Source organism: Dermacentor albipictus, chromosome 5 (genome assembly GCF_038994185.2).
Source record: "Dermacentor albipictus isolate Rhodes 1998 colony chromosome 5, USDA_Dalb.pri_finalv2, whole genome shotgun sequence".
Taxonomy (NCBI): domain Eukaryota; kingdom Metazoa; phylum Arthropoda; class Arachnida; order Ixodida; family Ixodidae; genus Dermacentor; species Dermacentor albipictus.
The window spans coordinates 120,872,227-120,892,917 of record NC_091825.1 but is presented as its reverse complement, the minus strand read 5'-3'; the positions used below and the strand labels follow the sequence as shown (position 1 = coordinate 120,892,917).

The window sequence follows — 20,691 nt, the reverse complement described above, 5'->3', positions numbered from 1 at the left end:
CGCCTCTTCGCGCTTGAAAACACACTGCCTCAGCCGGCCTAAGCAGGTCTCGAGCAGTGCTGGTAATAATTACGTGCACAAACGAACACACTTCTTACCACTCGCATGATAAACTACCTACAGAGGTTACTGAACAATCGCATTGAGACGACTGCGTAATGTATTGTAACAATATTCACGGTCTGCATGTGCTCCTGCCAATGTATACCGCGAACACTACGAGACACTCCTGGAAAACGCTAAAGGTTGAGAGGAGCGCGTCGAATTCTTATGCCAGCGTTTCAAGATTCCCACTGGCACACACAAGTAAGCCACATGCGGAAGTTCCCAAGACTACCCTAAGAAAATTAAGCATGTGAAAAACCAAACGGCTTGCCAAGCACCGGTTCTCGAAAGTATTATCTTTATCTAAGACCAAACGGAGCTCCGCCGGTGACTCCTTTTGCAACAGTAACTGCTTTGTCTCGTTTATTTTACTCCTTTTTATTTGAGACGTTACGTACACCACAGATGGAGCGCGTTTACTCTGTTTACGCCTAAACAGCGAGAGCCCCTTTTTTTATCAGGAAGCTCGCCTTTCTTTCTTTCCCTTCCTTTCCTTCCCTTTCTACCTCTTTCTATTCCCCTTTCCCCCACCCCCAGTGTAGGGTAGCAAACCGGATGCTGTTCTGGTTGACCTCCCTGCCTTCCCTACCCTTGCTTTCTCTCTCGCCTTCCTTCTCGAAGAGTTCCGGCTATACAAAGACTTTCATTCCCTACCCCCTGTGCAGCGCGGTTGAGGTGTTGTCCTCTGCTGAGAGACAGTTACTGCGCTGCACTTTACCCTAACCTTTCCTTCCCATCATCAAGAATCTCCTTCTCAATCCGGCCTGCTGAATAAGGGCGTAATCCGAGACTGTTGACACCGCGACCTCCCCTCTCGAGGCCGGCGACTGTTAATTCGAAGTTTCTCTGTGACGCCGGTGCTGCGAAAGACGGGTGGAATAAAGCCCGCGCATAGACTTCTCAGCTGCTCGTTGCAAATGTACACATTACCCGTGGATCTTTAATGTATTGCAGGGAAATTCGCGTAATGTGCGTTTTCTTTCAATCCCTTTCTTTTCCCCTTCACCGCACGGCAAAACGCGATCATTTGAGCTACGCGCTTGCGCCTACACGCCCGGAAGCCGAGGGCATTTACGCTATCGCGGCCTCTTCACTTTCGCGTTGACCTCGCCGTACACGCATGCAGAGAAAAAAAGTGAACGGCCAAGCCGACGCACGAAAGAAACAGTTGAGAGAGAGAGAGAGAGAGAGATCGAAAAGCCTCGGCGCGGCGGGCCATCAACAGTGCTGGGTCCCTCGTGCATGCAGCCCACGACTTCATATGCACGCCGGCGCATGCGCATTCGACTGCGAGTGTGCGCAGTATAATACGTTGCGGATTTGTGTGGATGCGGGCGTAGACGAGAGAGCCGCCCTCGTAATTGCCCCGCCATATACCTTCCGAGGCCATATAGAGGAAGCGGCAGGAGCAATAGAAAAAAAGAGGCCCTCGTGGCGGTCGCCTGGCGTATATGCGCGCGCGCGCGAGTGACTCTATTTCGCTGTTGTTATCCTCGTACACGTTGGTTCTTAAGTGCGGAGTCATTTCGGGAGGCAGCGGCGCGCTGCACGGGAGCCACCGCCTCCTTCCCTGAGGCGGCGGCGGCGGCGGCCGTATAATAAAGACCGGATGTAGGCCATGTGGTTGCGCGTCTCGCCCCAAGTTCTGCATCGCCGCAGTGTCGTGGTTGGCGTGGTCTCCCGCGAGGGCGCGCCGCCCCCCCCCCCCCCCCGACCACCACCTCCTGCCGTGATGTCACATCCGCCTTTACTTTCGTAGTTCAGAGAGAGTATGTGTGCGTGCGTGCGTGTGTTGTACACCTCCTGCCGTGATGTCACATCCCCCTTTACTTTCGTCGTTCAGAGAGAAAGAGAGAGAGGGGGGGGGGGTGCGTGCGTGCGTTGTACGCTGTTCTGAACATCACGTGTGCACAGAACGTCAGTTGGTGTGTGCGCGGGCACACCAATTGTAAACGAAGAACCAGTTAGCTAGTTGGCTTGAAGTGAAAGCAGTTGGGTATCCGAAGGATGGCACTAGTAGAGTACGCATGCAGGAGTGTAGAAGGGCAGGTCAGTTGGTGTAGCATAGTCAAAGATAAAGAACAAAACTGTCGATGTACGGCTGACACTACCATGACAAAACAACGCGTGTCGTTTCATCTTTCTCTCTTGTCTTGTGTATCGTGTTACTTTATCTTTGTATTAACATATATATAGTTACCGTTATAACGTTACCGTTATATCGTTACCGATACCACCTGCCGCCTACTGCGCAGGTGCGGGATTCACGACGCATGCTCAGTTCGGAGAGAACCGATAACAGTCACGGTAACAGTACATCTCTGTAACTATGTGCTAAAACGTACTATTCTCTGGAAACGTGTATTCACGTCTTTCGGCTTAAAGCACTGTACAGGCGAAATATTGTATATGGGTTTGGGTCTGGTAACCATGACCTCGTATCTGCGGCCTGTTTTGCGCATCGAAGATAACGGGAACAAAAGAATGCCCAGCTGTTCGTCGAAACGTGTTATCGCAGGTTACGGCCGTTCATATTCGCAAACACAATTGTTGGTTTCTGTCCTTTGCTCCGGCTGGCTTGTGCTTGCCTCTGTTCGAGTGTCGCCGGCAACTAAGCAACCCTGGCCAACGCTGCGTTCGCTGAAAGATGACGAAGGATGCTGGTTCAGCATGCAGGCAGCGTTCCATCACATGAGCTCGCAGTGGAATTAAGAAAAATAGCTAGGTTATTTGTTTCACTTAGTGGACCGCTGCCAAAGCTCAAAATGGCCGGTAGTGTAGTCCGAACTACCCTTGAGCCTATTTCGATGAACTCCATCACCCTTATATACCGGATATTTTTTCTTTAAAGGTAACAGACTCATTAGAAAATTTTCAGTGGTAGAGAGCTCACTGTACGTGCTGCATCAGTTGAATTACTTGGAGAGAAAAATGATGGCTCCAGGGATATTTGCGAACAAGAATAAGGGATCTGAGGGTGGCGTCACGATGGAAGCTTCGCTCGCAAAGCTCCATATATTGAGTTAAGCGTGTCTTCGACGTTGGCCACTTGTCGCAGCCAATCATCAAACGACGGCACCTAGCGCCTTAGGCCGCAGACACTGCGTGAACGACATATCGCAGTTTCTTTTTCGCTAATTAACCAAATATTTACAAGGGTCCTTGAAGGAGTGACCTTATTTCCCACACAGTTCAAAGCAATTCTGTTGTGGGGTTTTGGGTAAATGTTGCTCGAAGGAAACTTGACTGGCCCAAAAACCCATCTGAGGCAACAGCAGGAGTACTTGAAATATATCGGGCCCCTCGGTTTCCTTTCTTCTCGTTGATTACATAGCGAGGGTCTCGAATCCGGCAGCATTGATGCCTTCAGATTGCACGAGTGGGTTTATTGACCAGTTGCCTTCACCCAAAAAGTACATGTCACGTGGCGCCTGCGGCAGGAAGGATCATCATCGGTCGCCTAGGCTTGTCAGTGGTGGCGCCGGCTAGCACTTCCAGGGTTAGTTCTTGTAGTAAGAAGATAAAGACCCCAGAAAGTGGATGGGAAAAGAGCACTGCGGTAGCTCAGTTGGTAAGAGCATCGCACGCGTAATGCGAAGGCGTGGGTTCGTGTCCCACCCACCTGCAGCCATTCGTTCTTTCATCCAATTTCGTTTCTATTCATTTTTCGTTTCTTTAGTTCAATTATTAAGTATCCTATCATCTCCTTTGTGCCTATGTATGTTGGCTTATGACACACACACACACACACACACACACACACACATATATATATATATATATATATATATATATATATATGCAGTATAGGAACTTGTCTACAGGCCAGAGAGAGAAATGGTGCATTTTATCAAAAGGAAAGCATGTAATCGATATACACGAAGAAATGTCACGAGAACGACTTGTACACGAACAGTATTGATTAGTTATGTATTTTCTTTTATGGTACAACGTGCAGGCTGCAAAAAAAAAAAAGAAGCGTAACATGGTGCCGTATAACGTAAAACTGTTCAATTCTGATTTTATTCCAATCTCTTGACGTCAAATTTACGTCACCGCCGACGCAAGCATCGGGTGGTGATCGACACCGTTGTCTGAACAGCCCAATCGAGCACTCTCTTCGGTTATAGCAGGGCGCACATTTGTTGTCAATGTAAGCAAATAGCATTGCCTACCTTGATACAATTTTCTTATCTAATTGTCCGACAAGGGGCGCGGAGAGCGCTGAAGTGGAGAGGGTTTCGCTGGGTCCGAGCTAGCACAGCGATAGATAGATAACCTGGTGGGAAGGCTGTGCTGGCGTTTGCTATTGGTATGCGCTTCCCCTTGCTTTGCTTACAGCGGCTGCGCGATCGAAAATCGCGGCGGCGTCCAATGGAAGGGTAAAAGTGCCGCCAAAACGAATCCTAAACGCGAAGAAGGGTTGGCAGAGAGATGTCGTATACGTGTCGAATGGATCGTCAACGCCATACTGCCACCAAAAAAGAAAAAGAATGTTGTATGCAGAGAATTTCGTTTCCTCCGGCAGCTCCGTGTAGGCAGTGTCAGAGCGATCGGCGGGACGCCATCTTCCATTCCTGTCAAAAAGAAACAGTCTGCGGCTATCGCGAAAAAGAAAAAATCACTCTCGTTCGGCATGTTAATGCCTCTTTAGTGCGCACACGTCTTGACCGGATGAGTTCTCGCGGTTTTGTGACGACGCGTCACAAACGGGCGTAGTCAACGCAATGCCAAAACGTTTTGGCCGATATCGGAGGGCTAATGGCGCAAAAAATTTTAAAAAGCGTAGAATTGTAATTATTTCATTTCGGTAGCAGCTATACGGACACTCCAGGCGCATTCCATCGGCGTCGCCCTGACGTCCCCATAATGTCCCAAGCGCGACAACATCGTGGCCTCGCGCCGCATGCTGTATAGGTGCGAGCGAAAGCATGTGAGTGTGAGCCGAGAACTATAAGCCCCGTTTACATGAATGCGACAGTGGCGCATCGCATTTCCAAGCGCATTTGGGAAGGGTGATGCGACGCCGTTTACATGTAGCGCCTTAACTCTCGCAAAAACGTAGCGCCACATGGTGTCGTATAAGTGAAGTGCAACCGACTTCCGGTGCAACTGGTTTCCGGTTGTGGGCCGAGTGCACGTTGGTGGTTGAGTGCCGAGAAATAGACAGTTTTAGTTTAGCGTACGCAACTTATAGCGTACGCTATACGCTATAGTGTAGCGGACGCGAAGCAGCGCACATTTTTTGCAGCTTTAGCTGGCCAGTGAGATTTTCGGATCTCGGAGGCCATTAGTCGTCGTTGCGGCTATTTTCCGACTATAGCGATAGGTAGCGCTGACATCTCGAATGTTTCTTTCATTAGGCTTCGCCTCGTTCGAAACGAGAAGCGATCTCGAAAACACCACAAGGTTATCCATAATACCCTGTCGTCGAAGCGGCCTGAGACTAAGCGAAAGCCGTTTACACATTCATTTGCTGCGAACGAAGTGCATTTTACAGAAGCAACGCCAAATTCAATTCGAAGCGGGCAGCCGGGACCGCCGCCATGTTGGTTGGTAATTCCTTCCCATCATTCCTAATGCGACGATCCTGCGTTTACATGCCCCGCGAGAGTCGACTCGCGCCCGTAAATCTACCCTCGCCTGGCGCATTAATGCGATGCGCCTTCCTAGCGCATTACTGCTGTTTACATGAATGTGATGCGCTAGAAATGCGATGCGATGCGACACTGTCGCATTCATGTAAACGCGACTTGATGCCGGCGGTGTCTTCTCGCGCTCGCAAGGGGGGAAAACAGGTCGGGTGCGCGCCGTCTTCTCATGTGCGCAAGGGGGGAGGGTGGTGTAGGGTGGAAGCTTAGCATCTCCTCTTCTGGCTCCAGCAGCGGCGGCTGAGCGAGGCCGCGCGGGTCCTGTCTCGGAGGCAATGTATACGCCGGGTTCGAAGGCTAGCCGACCACATGTAGCTGATGGCTTCGCGTGCGCTGTGTCATCGCCCGCCTAGTCCTAGTTGAAGTCCTAGTCCTAGTCCGCCTAGTTGAAGCGAGAAGCGGCACGAAAGGGAATTGGCTCGCCGCCTGCTGCCGCGCTTCATCACTCCAGCGTTCTGACAGCGAGTGTCCGCTGTCATAGAGTGAGCTGTGTTTTTGTATACCCGCTCGCGCGTGACAATGTGCTTGATAATTGAGCTAGTGAGTGAGTGTTTACGGCGGTTTAGGCAACTGATAAAACGACTAACCTTGCTTCGTATTGCTGTCTGATAATTTGCTATCTGAATCAGTGCTTCACCTGTCGGCAGAAACTGTGACCTTTCTTTTTTTCTTTTGTTTGGCCTAATCGTGCATAATCAGTGCGCACGTGTCATATCAGACGGGGAGTTTTCGCGGTTTTCCTGACGTTGCGTCACAAACATGCGAAGTGAGAGTGACCCGAAAAAAATTTGTCCAGTCGTGGAGAGCTATAGCGGCAAAAATGGAATAGGAACAGATTGGATAAATTTAGCTTTACATTATGGCGGCCATGGATGCAGTAATCGTACATTACAAGCTCAACGAGCGTTGATACAGGCCAAAAAACATGCATAAAGGCAACCGAAAAAAAAGAAAAAATTATTATTCCGACACGAAGTAGTTTCGTAAGCTCAATAAACACAGTAGATATATTTTTAAGGAGAGTTTATTAGGTACATTGTAAAGTAATTTACACCCTTATTCATTTTTGTAAGAGTGGTACGTTATATACCTATTTACAAGCCTTATTAACTTTTGTAAGGGTGTGCGTTAGAGACCTTCACACCCTTGTTCGCTTTAGTAAGGGTGTATCTAATAGACCTGTTTACTCTTATTCAAATTTAAGGGTGTGAATAATTTTACGGGGTAAGCCAAAAGGGTGTGTCGGAGCACTTTCTGACCGTAATTAGTTCTTGAATTCGAAACATTCCATTGTTCAGGTGATCTCGTTTGAAAGGCTGAAAGGCGTCTGTGTGGGCAAGCTATACTTCGAATATTGTTTACAACGTAGTTGAACTTCCTACGATATGCCAGTGCCAAACGGTGTAGAAACAAATCTTGAAATCGAAGTAGGTTAATTGCTTTAAACAGTTGCTGTGTTGGAGCATTGTACGCTTTAGTACATATCAAGCGCATTATTATTTTTTTTTTCTGCTGGATAGAAGCATGGTGTATATTAGTTACCGATGCAGTGCCCCAAACAAGACAGCAGTAATTGAAATGTCTTAAAAATAAGGCATTATAAATTAGTAGCTTTATATTTCACGGAACATATTCAGGACAGCATACTGCGTCCACGAATTGGGAAAGTTTTCCATGCGAGGAATTCGTAATGGGAGTTTCACGACATATGTTCATCGAAAATTACTCCTAGCGTTTTCGTTGCATTTTACAATTTCTGTTTTTGAGCCCCGGTCCTGCTAAGTAAATCAATTTCTAACGTAATTTTCTTATTTTTAGCTTGAAACAGCGCTGCTTTAGTTTTGTCTGCGTTAATTTTGAGGCCATTTTCAATAGAGATGCCGTGAACCTTACTTGGAACATCGTTGGCGGTCGTTGCAAGATTATGCGCGGCGCTTGATTTAAATAGCAAAGCGTCATCAGCATAGGTAACATATATTTTGTGTATTAGGACCAACATTACCCAGGTCGTTTACGCATAAATTCAGAAAAAAGCGGGTCCAAGTTGCTTTTGTGCTTGAATGCATAAAACAACGTTTTGGTAAGAAATTAACTGGAACGCCGATGCATTTCTCCGCAAAGTTCGGGAATTAATATCTCGAACCTGCTGTCATCCTGAAAATTTGTTCCAAGTGGATCCGCCTTGGGAACCCCACGGCTAGAATTTGTTAATTTGCCATGCGTGCCATAAGGTAATTAGTTAAAAAGTTAATTCGTAAAAATTTAGTTAATTAGTCGATTATACATTTCAATTTCTTGTGCAAGTGATGTCCGCCTCTCCGAGTATAGACCAACTCATGAACTATAGTTGTGTTATCTGCCACAGGCAACCTTTAAAATATTTTTAAAATGTTCGCTGAAGCACCCGCCATAGTACGTGCGATTGCTGCGGTGAAGTTTGCGTCAGCAGAACACGTGTAAGTTTTTTTTTAATGTGCGACCTATAAACGCTAACAGCACAAGTCGAACGCGGGCAACGCGCCCACGATGTCAGCTTTCGAGCGCTAATTCGCGAGGCAGTTGCTCCGACCTTGCAGGCGACCTTTCTATATACTCTGAGTAATGGAGCTTCGCAGTAAATGTATTCGTGATTTTAAATGCTACAGAAAGCTGTGAAGAACGATCCCGGGGCCGTGCATACGTGCCGGCGTCACGTACCGAAGAGGATGTCATCGCGTATCGTCATCGCGGAGTCGAGCAGAAAAGCGTCGGGCGGAGAAACGTTCTAGGAATACAAAAGTCGAGAGAAGAGAGAGAGAGAGCTCTGCAGGAGTGCACTACGCCAACGACACGAGGGTGAATCTCATTTAAGAGCAAATCTCCCGAACGTCTCTGTCCAGATCTATCTTATTGCGGCTAGGCTAGGTTAAGTTAGGAGGCCTAACCTAACCGAACCTAACCTAACTATGATTAGAGGGGATTAGAGGGGAATTAATATACTTGCTAAACCACCTGCTTCTTGGCCAACCTCCAGCAGGGAGTATGCCTCGAAGCGGACGGCGCTATAAGAAAAGCTTGAACTCTAAAAGAAATTATGCAGATTAAACGCACGTGTTGGCATCTACGTGAAGGCGAAGCTTACGTAAAGCGGCTAATGAAATGCTTGACAGCTAACCTCTAACGGCTCTCGACAAATACTCCTAAATCCCTCTAACTAGGGGTTAGGTTAAAGTTTAAGTGCCCTTACCTAACCCCGGCCAACGTAACCTATCCTAACCCCAAATTAGAAGGAATTAGGGAGCATTCATTTAGAGGCGTTAGGGGGATTTTGCTGCGAAATAAGCTTCGCCCTTGGCACGCGTTCGAGGTAGCGACCGCTGTAACACGTTGCCCGTTCTTTCCTCGCGCCCAATACAAATCGCGATCGTAGTACACCGCGCCTCCCGGGGTGCACTGCGCCCGCCCGATGGATGGATGTTATGAGCGTCCCCTTTGAAACGGGGCGGTGGGTTGCGCCACCAAGCTCCCAAGAGTCATCCGAGCGCGCGTGCAGGGGGGCGGCTGACTGTAGAGCGGGCCCCCGCGAAGGCCTCGCGCCACCACCGACACCATCTGTGCTCGCACACGCCGGCTAGCACGCTTCGCTGCCGCGCCTCTTGGCAGAGGGGGGTGGGGGGGGTGGAATTGGTTGGATCGGGGTCAAGCTCACTCTGTGTGCGCATTTAATCGAGACGAATGGCGCTCCCGAGGGTTTCTTCTTTTTTCCTCATTGCTGTCGCTGCTTCTGCTGCTGTCGATGTTTTGGTCGATTGAAAGAATGAAATATTTAAGGAAAAAGAGGAGGGCGGAAGAAAGGGAGCAAATAGAGCGCTTACGGCATCACTCCTCGGAGCTTCCTTGTTTACTCCTGTCCGGCGAACTTCCTTTGCGAGCGTGCGTAGCTAAGTGCAGTGTATCTGCTTTCTGGTCCCTCCCTCTGTATCTCTCGACATATACATCTATATATATTTTAACCTCCTTTCGCGGTAATCTTGCCGTTTGCTGCGAAGTTTTGAAACTCGTTTTCACTATGTATGTATGTATGTATGTATGTATGTATGTATGTATGTATGTATGTATGTATGTATGTATGTATGTATGTATGTATGTATGAGGTGTGGTGATGAAATTAAGAAATTCGCAGGCGCGAGCTGGAATCGGTTGGCGAAGCACAGGGGTAATGGAGATCGCAGGGAGAGTCTTTCGTCCTGCCGTGGACATAAAAGATGATGATGATGATGTGCTATATCGCAGGGTGACACTGTATCGGGACGAATGCTACTGTACACGGTTTATGCGTTACCGTTACCGCGCTTTTCGGCCACCGCCTGCGCTCACTGTAGCCTAGTAGCGCGCCGCGTATGCGTAAATAGCATTTTCCCAGATTCATACAGGAAACCAGTGCAGGCCTAGTGGTGTGCTAAAACTTTCAGCCAGGAAACCTCAGGGAACCGGTTGATCGACGACATTAGCACACTCGCTGAGCCAGCGTACGTAGAAGGCGGAGGAATGATCTCTCACACACACACACACACACACACACACACACACACACACACACACACACACACACACACACACACACACACACACACACACACACACACACACACACACACACACACACACACACACACACACACACACTTGTTCTCGCTAAATTTATTGATTGATTGATTGAGTTTGAGATACAGAAAGCAACGCCTGCGCTACGTACGACATTCGCCGTATGGATTCGTTCTCCCCGCGTCTGCTTCTCCGAGGACCGCCTTCCCGTGTACGAGCGTTCCTGCATTCCGCCGCGGTCACGTGTAGCGTGACCAAAGTACGCGCCCGCAGAAAAAAATGTCTACAGTCTTAAACGGTGTGTATTGTAAAGCAGCAACGGCCGGCAGTCACGGCCGGGACTGAAGGAGCCACGCCGGCGTCCTCGCTTTCCTCATTAGCATCGCCGCCTTCCGAAAAGAACACAACGCCTACAGAGAGACCGCGCGTCGTCGCCGCCGAGAGAGTCACGCGCGGGCGTGCATGCGCGGGCACTGCCGTTTCCGGTTCGCTTCTGCCTTCGCCAACTTTTTTTCTCTCGCGCTCTTTTCTACGTCACGCTAGCCAGCGTTCGTTTGCGCATGAGCACGCACGCACGTCGTGTGTGTGTGTGTGTGTGTGTGTGTGTGTGTGTGTGTGTGATGAAAAAGAGTTCACGAAGAACTGAGTAAACGAGAGGGGCCAAAGCCATGGAGGGGCCCGGCGAGGGCCACCGAAGAGAAGGCGAGCACACCGGCGTGCCTTTGAGTCGACCCTGGTAACCACGTGCCGACGCGAAATAAGGAGGGATGAAACAAAAGGATACGGAGACGAAGAAAGCTTTAGAAGAAGAAGAAGAAGAGGGTACACACGCTTCGCCATGTGGGAAGCGAGCGAGCGAGCTAGCGGCACGTCATTTCCTCCGCCCGCTCGCTCTTGCGTGCGACGCAGCTTTTGTTCTGGCCACGTTCTGGCTGTTCGACTTGTGCGTGAGGCAGTCCGCGCGCGCAGCGCGATGGAGGCGGGCAACGCCGCTGCAAGAGCTGGCAACGCTAGCACGCCCAGTTCTCGTCGTTCTCGTTGTCTTTCTCTCTTTTTGTTTTAACTTCCTCTCTCTCTCTCTCGTCTTTGCCGTCCGTGACTTAGAAGCACCCCGGCGGTCCAGTGCTGTTTGCGTTGCAGGTGCGTGTTTCGTGCCCCGCTCTCTCTCTCTCTCTCTCTCTCTCGTTTCCCTCGTTTCTTTCTACGAGGCGTGTAGTGTACTTTCTCCCCCCCATATCCGCCGTACATACAAACACACAGACACACACAGTGATTCCGCCATCGGGAAGTCGGAATTGGTCCGCTGGGAGCGCGGCTGAGCGAAAAAAAAAATAACATCCGCACGCACGGACAGGCTCAGGAAACATTGTTCGGCGATAAACGCAAGCGGGCAACAAACACTGCGTTCGCTCCATCCTCGCTTAGCACTCTCTTTACACTCGCGTCGCAGAAATCCTCTTGGGGAGAAAACGCGGTGGAATGTACCGAGAGTAGTGCATTGAGGGAGCGCGTGGAGGAGGAGGGGGGGGGGGGGAATTGACAACGCTGTTGCTTCCTACCATCTTCTTTTATGCCTTCTTTCTTTTGTTTGTTTCTTTCTTTCTTTCTTTCTTTGCCCCGCTTTTTTTCGTGCCGATACCCGTGTCTTTATGGAGAATGTTGTTCTCTCGATATGTTTGTTTGTTGCCTTTCCTGTGTTCCTTCTGCGTATGCCTCGTGCGCACGTGTTCTCCGTACGCCAATGTCTGTTTATCTCGTGCTTTATTGTTTGTTTGTTTGTTTGTTTGTTTGTTGCACCGGCTCGTGGGCAGCGTCGCACCCGAGCAACAAGAAACGCGCGACGCGATGTGCAGTTGTTGCGGGGGTGGAAGGAGACCGAATCGCTTGAAACGCTGTGTGGCGAAACGCTTGGCGGAGAGACGTAGGCGTCCAAGGCTGTTTGTTCATCCTACGACGAAATGATGGGAAGAGTGGTTATACTTCAGCAACGGCTGTTACGAAGGCTCACTGCCAATGAAATGCCAACACTACACACGGAATAAGCGAGGGAAAGGAAAAAGGATCTCCGCACGGTCCTGTTCGATGACTGAGCGGGCGCGGAAGCGCGAGGAATGACTCATCTAAAGGGGGCAACCTATGGAGCATGTACGTGACGCACCACACTTCCAGGTATCGAGGAATCGGAATGGTTTTAGCATCGCATTAGCCAGTTTCGTATACCCACTTTGAACGAAGAGGCAACGAAAGACACAGTGCACATGACGTCTGCTTTCAAAGTGTGCGCACCTGAAAACACAAGTAAAACTGGACCCAGCAACACGTTCTTTTAATCGGCTATACGTGATGTCTTGACGGGCGAGCGGTAAAGTGTAACGCGCCCTGCTGATCCGTTGCAGGCGATGTTACTAGCAATGCTTACCGCAATGTAACCTTTGCGCGCGAAGATCGCTCATGAATCCTGATGAGAGCGGAGATTGAACTTCAGTTCTTAACCTTCGAAAAATGTTGCCTTTCGCGCCTTTCTTCCTTTCCTTCTTTCTTTCTTTCTTTCTTTCTTTCTTTCTTTCTTTCGTTTTTCGGTCATATATCCACGCGGAGTTGATATTTGCGAGCCTTGGCGTAGACGAGCCGCCGAGGCTGTGTGGCTCTAGCGTTGCTCCGTTCTGTTGTGCACGGAGGCGAGGTCGCGGGTTCAACTGCCGGTTGCAGCGACCGCTTTCGGATCGAGAAAGAATGAGAGAATCTCATTTACCGTGATTGAGGCGCACGTCAAAGAGCTCTGTGTAGGTGCTTAAAAAAATTACTTCGGAGCCCCACACTGTACGCGGCGGCGTCTCTCACGCAGTAAATCTTTGGCTTGGGCTAGTCGGTTCATTCTCTCACTGCTTCTCGAGGCGAATGTTTTTCTTCTCCTCGTGGTTATATTGTGGCCCGGGGACCTTCGACGTCGTAATTTAATTGGTTCAGGCCAGCAGGCAACTGCGCGGACTTTGCATTGCAGATGGGTATAGTCATGTGCAGCTTTCTTGCTTAGATGTTTGCTTCGATGACGTGGGTAATTAAGGTTCGCTAGCGAATAAGCCCGTCTGTACTGTTTCTTTTCTTTTTTTTTTTTCTAAGATAAAGCCTTGGCGAGGTTTTCTAGCAGAGCCCCATTTCACGCTTTCTACAGTGCCTGCGGGCTACGAAACCCGTGAGTGGCTAGGCAGTCGACAGGATCTTGAGCGAATGATGCTTTAATGCCTGCTCTCAAAGTGTATATAATTGATTCAGTTGGCCCATTCCAGTCTTATCAGAAGTATATGCAGCCAAGGAGACTTACGCTCGGCTGCCCACGATATCTTTCGCGTTATTTGTTGGTTTTTTTAGTTTATACCGACCGCATGCGGCAACACGCGGATATAGGTGTCAAACGAGTGGGCCGCAAGGACCCACAGGTTGATTTCTTTAAACGTTACCAATATCGATTACATAATTCAAAAACGCGGGCGTGGCGGAGGAGGCATTCGATACAATGAACGGCAATCAACGAGCTTAGTACGCGTATACTTGAAAAGCGTTTAGAGTAACAAAAAAAAAAAACCTTCCCAGAAGAGCATTTCGAAACGTGGCCCCAGCGGCTTTCCATATATAGACACGCGTCTATACGCCGCGCGTTCACTGACGCGTGAATCACGTGGTTCGACTTCCGAGTGGGCCGCGCCATGGTGTGACTGTGCGGGAATTATTACGCTCGTCGCAGCGAGAGAGCTATTACGGCATTGTGACCCGCGTCGCTTGTGCGTGACGTAACGGACGGGTCGGTGCTGCGTAATGGGCGTGTCCGTATACACTCGCGTGTACATGCACTGCACGCGGGCTTTCCCTCCTTTTGCGTTGCGTCACGATGACGTACCGCGTGGCCGCGTGCCAAGAATATTAGGGGCGAGGGATTGAAGGAGAGAGAATATTATTGGGCGAGGGGAGAGAGAGAGAGAGAGAGAGAGAGAGAGAGAGAGAGAGAGATGCAGGTAGAGGCTTTCGTGTCCGCTACCGTCGCGACGTCGTCGTGTGGACGGCGCCCCTTCGATGCAGAGGCCTGTCGCCATTACGAAAGCGCGTTTCCTCGCGTTGCTCTGAACTGCGTTACAAAACAAAGACAAACTGTCGGGTAATTTTTCTGTGCCCATGGTAGGGGAAACACGGAAGCGAAGCGCGCGCGTCACAGCTAGAGGTGCTGAAAATAGTCCGACAGTCTTACTCGAGTTTGTTTTAAGCTCACGGGGAAACCGAAAACATAAACAGTTCACTTAACTGCAGCATTTGTATTGAAATAAGACATACAAAATATACGCCGCTCGGTGTTGTACTTCTGTTTTACTTCTTCGCTGTATTATTCCGCGTTTTCACAAATGCGAAACTGGCGCACGCGGTATGCGCCGATTCAGTATCAGCTCCGAGAAACCGTAAAGGGTTGTCGGGGAAGAGGGGGGGGGGGGAGGGGGAGTTGCTATCAAGCAAGTTTAGTGACTGCTACCCTGTAGTCTATAAACACGGTCGAAAATCCGTTACAATCTCGAATTCCTCCATGTTGGCGTTTCGAACCAATCGGAGCTGTCATAACGGCGAATTCGACAATATGGCGGAATGTGACGCTGTGCAGAATGTTGCACTCCGGAACGGAAAGCACTGTCAAGCTGCCGGACTACTTGGCGCAGTAACACAAGTTGGTTGTCGGTATTTTGCGGTATCACCGTGTGCGGAAGCTCCGCCTCCGTAGCTAAGTTTTCCCCACAGAAAGTTACCCGCTAGTACATATACGTTTTTAGTCAGTTCAAGTGAGAGGGCCGCCTGGTACGTTTGTTTATCTCTGGCTTTTTTTTTTCGGTGAATTTGAGATAACTGTCTTCTGCAGTTAGCCACTCGATATTAGCCAATCACACACGTGAGTGTCGCCTGTGATGTTCTTTATCTTTAATGTGTGTGTCCCCTTTCTCCATTTCCCCAGTACAGCTAGACTAGCAAACTGGGCCAATCCTTACTCTCCTCTGTCTTTTTTGATTAAACTCAATGCCTATCCCTTGATTATCAGTTCTATTTGTAACCGTGTAGTTTATTTCGATTGTATCAGATATTTCATCTATGTTGATTTTCCGCTTAACTTCCCTGCATTTCCCATCCGATTTCTTTTCTTTTTCTCTCTCTTTCTCTATGATAATTTTCTTTATATTGAATTTGTATTCACTGTCTTGTACAGTAAAACCTCGTTATAGCGAAGTTGAAGGGGGAAACCATAACTACTTCGTTATATTCGTTATTTCGCTATATCCAGTTTCGTTATGACGAGGTTTGACTAGTTTCTTCTAATATAGCTTTTGGAGATGGCAATCTCAAAATCTGATGCTAGTCCTAGACATTCTGCTACGAAGACGTGACTTCACTGCTCTTCAACTTCAATCTCGCAATTACATATCTCCAAAAGTTAGTAACTAAATAGTTGATTAGTATACTTCAGTCAATTATCGAAAATATCGTTGAAAATTTCCTTGCTGCTAATGTCCAGCAAAAAGAGCAAGGGGGCCCAGATACGACAGCTTTTTCGAAGTGTTTCGCATAAAAAGAAACGCCTGGGAGACAGTGCTTCGCGATTTCGAATTGAGTGCATTAATGTGGCTGGATGACTTAAAAACTTTACGCAGTAGATAGTCACGACGCAATGAGGTTTTTTTGCTAGTTAAAACCGGTGTACACGATAATCTATGGTGGGATTTCACGAGCTCGCCAAGGCCATGAAATTTTCCCGTTGCGTCTTGAGCGATCGGGTGCTTTCCGCGCCGCATTGCCTTTTAGCTTGATAGGCTGCGGCGAAGCAGATTTGCTCTCTCTCTCTCTCTCCTTTCTTTTTTCTCGCCGCAAAAAACAAAGAAAAGGTTCTCGGCTGATCGCATTCTGTCGCCTGATTTCTCTCCCGCTTTCGTCGGGAGGCGCGAAAATTTTCCGCAAGCAATCTATTCCGCCACAGATATTTTTTTTAAGTTCTTGTTTCTCTAAACTCGTCCAAGTACTGGCCGACTTCTGCGTTTACAAGTGGCCCTCTTTGTCAAATATTGTTAATTTTAATCACTGATATCTTGAATTGCTTATTAGCGATTTTGACGTCAATTCTGGTGTCCGTCGCTACTATGAAGCCTTGTTAGCATATATATATATATATATATATATATATATATATATATATATATAGAATGTTGAATCGATCCCACCGGGAACCCTTGGCACACTGCATGCAGCCGCCGAGGCCATCACGGCAGGTTGGCTTCGAATCGGCTTCGAATGTTGCTTGTCTGAAAACGCTTCAGTGACCTTCAGTGACATTTGTACTACCCTTTGGAGCGCATGCATACCCTCGGACGACCTTTTGTAGAATTGCGAAAAAGGCTTTCGGCATCAAGCGCATCGAAAAAGACAGCGGAAATTTTCGCTCTTATCATCAAACTTAAAAGCCTAACAAACTTCGTCCGTAGGGAAGAGGTGGCGGGTTCGACTGTTTTGGACGGGAACATCGCCCAGGCTGGACACGTGGTGAAGGCGTTTCTGTTGCGCAAACTTTCATTGCCGCGAGTCGCGCTTCAAACTTGGTGCTGCAAACGTCAAAGACACTGCTCTCGACAAGGCAATTTCGCCCATCGAAGCTCTCGTGTGTTAACCGCTGACATATCTCCGGAGACCCCCACGTCTCCGTTCGATATGCACGTGTATACGTACGAAGTTTTTCGCCTCTACACAATTTTTAGAGGTCGCACGTCATCGCATCGGCGGTTAACGGTAGTTTGCTCACTAGTCATATCGCACGGGTTTGACCGGCGAAACAATCGAGTTAGTCTATACGCGTTAGTCGTTAGGCGAGCCTGCTAACAATTCCACGCGCATGAGTGAGATAATGTTACCGTATATTACAGCGCAAGACGACCACGTCCTTGGGCCCGAGAATACAATAATGTCGAATGGCTCGGTGATAGCGGGTCTTTAGGGCAATGCAGTAATAATTGGTTGTTGATTAAATAAATAAACAAATAAATAAATAAATAAGTAAACGAGAAGGAACGGAAAGATGTTATTGCTGACCGCAGTAACTGTCTAGCGCACGCTGCTGACACCTGACCAGCGGTCAGCGGTGCGCCTGTGCTCCGCGCTTTGCTTGCACGGTAAAGAAGCCCAGGTGGTTTAAAAAAAAAAGAAGAAAAAAACGTGCTTTCGAGTATACGGGGAGACCCTCATAACCCACTGCGCGAGCTTCGAGACGTTAAACCCCACATTTCTTTTTATGATTATTTTTGTGACATTCGCAGGCACGCAAACGTGGGCAGTCGGGCTCACGTAGACGCGCGCACGCACACATGCACCTCAACGCGCATGCGCACGTGTACGAAAAAGCACTCTCTCTCTCTCCCTCTCTCCTCTAACGCACACACGCGCCCGCACTGGACACACACACGCGCATGTACACAGCACGCGCGCCGAATGTGGGTCTCGTTATCTACGCGCGTTATCTCTTTCTTCTCGCCGCTGCTCGATGCTTTCCGGCGCCCGTTGTTGCGTCCGCGCGCGCCGTTCCCGTGTACGTATATGCTCGCGTCGCCCGCGGCGAAGGGCCACTGCTGGCCTCCTCCGCCTTATCTCCTGGCGCCGAACAATGGGCCGGGAAACAAACTGCCCCCCCCCCTCCCCTTCCTCTTGATGGCCCAATCTTCTTTTTGGACGCGACGGCGAGCTCTGATAACGGCCGTACATTCAACGCCGCGCCCACTCGCGCCGATGAGCTTCCACTCCAGCTGCGCGGACCACGTGGGGCCTGTACGAACTACTCCAACTGCTGCCCATGTTCTTTTAGAGCGCAGCTCTTTGGCGTCCGTTCCTGGGTTTCGCGTCGTCGTCGGCCTCGTAACCAGCTCCGCCCCCCTTTCATCCCCCCAGCGCTAGCAGCGACCGACTGATACCGCTGGATGCCGCTGACGCCGCTAGAGAGTCAAGATAACGTGACTGCATAGAACACCGTCGCCCTCCCCCCCCCTCCCCCCCTGTTCCGCATCGGTGGCGTTGTCCCTGAAACCAACTCCGCAGCTGGGGTTGACTCACTATCGGCGTCAGCGGCATCAGTCAGTCGCTGCTATCTCTTCCCTCCTCCCTTTATCGTGTTGTACGCTTGCTGCGCGCGCTTCTGCCCCCATCGTTTGCCGCTGGGTGTACACGCCGCCCCCCTCCCCCCTCTTCCTGCGAGTCTCGCTCCTCCTCCAATGCAACCCCTGTGCGGTGGCAATCAGAGAGCCAGATCGGTGGCGGCGGATCTGTATATGTGCACCGCCCGAGCCGAAATTGCCGCTGCCGTTCGCCACTGCGAAATTATCTGCCAGTTCTTTCTGAAAAATAAAAAAAAAAATTCTGTGATAGCGCATACATGTGTTGCTCGATTTCTTTGCCTCAATCTATCGAAAAGGTGAAACAGCTTATTTGCTGCGCTCAAATTTCGCATTAGGTAGTAACGTAATCGTCGGTAATTTTTCCTTTCCTTTTTTTCCTCCGCGTTTTGGTTTTAATCTACCGCGGCGCTCTCGATAAGATAACGGCCTCTCGTCATCAACACCTTTGGTCATTGCTGCGGTGCGTCGCGCCGGCTCTCTCGCGCTATATGGCTGCCCCACTTGTTGAGCAACGGTTACGACTCGTCGTGGTCGCCGGTTCCGTCGCCACATGCCCTATGGTTCGGCGATTCGCGTGAGCTGTGCCGAGTGTAGGTTTCGAGTGCTTGGATTGTCACGAGCCCTTCGGTCGCCGATTGCTACTTCACAGAGAGTCGATCGTGCCTGTTGTGGACGCGTGTGGTCCGCAGAACTTGCGATATCATTCAGAGCGATGGGACTTTACTCCTGTCTGCAGTGCCCATGCTGCCCTATAGCCCTGCCAGTGTCGTTTCTTTTTCTTTCTTTTTTTGTCGTAGGCGACACGTTTCCAGCTCCGGTATCCCCCCTTTGATGTTTTCAAAAGAACGCAACGGTTTATTTATTTATTTATTTATTTTCAGAAGGGGAAGACAATGACACGGATAAACTTGTAAGAGCTCTCCTGATACGGTCCTCACGTTCCTATCTGACGCCAGTGACAGGGCGGGACATAAGCGCGGAAACGTACCGCCGCACGTTTCAACGTATGTGGCAACGCCTCCTGCTCGTTAGTGCATGTGCTGTTCACAAACGATTCCACTATACCCATCTACTTGAAACAATGCGTCTTCATTTCCTTATCTTATTTATTATTATTATTATTATTATTATTATTATTATTATTATTATTATTATTATTATTATTATTGGCGGAGTGCTTGAAGCCTGCTTCACCTCCGCCGCGAGTCGGCCCGGCATTTCAGTATCCCAGGGATAGGCCCACACTCATCCTTTTTTCCCCCCATTGCTGACTCAGGGACACGAAAAATACATGGAACCCTATAGCCGTGTACAGTTTCGCTGTAAAATGGGAACACCGTGGCGGGCTCCATTGCGTACGCGCTTGCTTGCTCGGCCCAGCAGGCGCGCGAGCTTGTCAGGTGATTTGTTTGGACTGCACCACGTGAGCACTTGGCCGCGGCCCTTTCGTCTACTCCTCCTCTTCGGCGTCGCATTTCCCTCCCCCTTTCTCCGAAGCGCCCGTTGCGAGATGGCGGCGTCGTATCGCGTCGTACGATACGCATCGCGCGCCAGAAAAAAAAGGCTTGCATCTGAGGCGTCTGTTAGGCGAGCAGGCCAGCGAGCGCTCGAAGCGCACCCGTTGTGTGCGGCTGGATACGTGAGGTCACGTTTCACTCCGTGGAGGCGAGAGCGTACAACGGAGCAGTATGCTCCCTGCGCGCCGCCGCAGTCAGACGTGAGGAGTCCGAGGCGCCTCTTTCTCTCTTTCCTCCATCTGTCTCTCTCCCCGTCTTCTTTCTTTTGAAAGCATCCACCGATCTCTGCTTGTGAGTTTCCTTTTGTGCTTTAGTTCTGTATTTCTCTTTCTCCTCTCACGAAGGCGCTGGCCACTCGCGAACAATGCGCCATCGATCTCTCTCTCTCTCTCTTTCTTCTCGCCCCTGCTTTATATATATGCGTTAGCTTTGTTCTTACTTCGCTCTGCGTGGGCTTGACTCGTAATTTAAACTCTCGTTGCTGTTTCTCTCTTTCTTCGCGCACCTGCTTTATATATATATATATATATATATATATATATATATATATATATATATATATATATATATATATATATGCGTTAGCTTTGTTGTTCTTAGTTCGCTCTGCGTGGGCTTGACTCGTAATTTAAGCTCTCGTTGCTGGCAAGAAAAAGG

The 20,691-nt window shown here is 49.3% G+C and overlaps 1 protein-coding gene and 1 non-coding gene across 8 annotated transcripts in view; both read left to right on the top strand.

Moving 5' to 3' along the window:
* LOC135911612 (uncharacterized) overlaps positions 1 to 20,691 on the top strand; it is a 567,380-nt gene that overhangs the window by 499,784 nt on the left and 46,905 nt on the right. The gene's annotated exons all lie outside the window — the stretch shown is intronic.
* On the top strand, positions 3,659 to 3,735 carry TRNAT-CGU (transfer RNA threonine (anticodon CGU)). Its single transcript has one exon. It is a non-coding gene; the product is annotated as a tRNA-Thr (tRNA).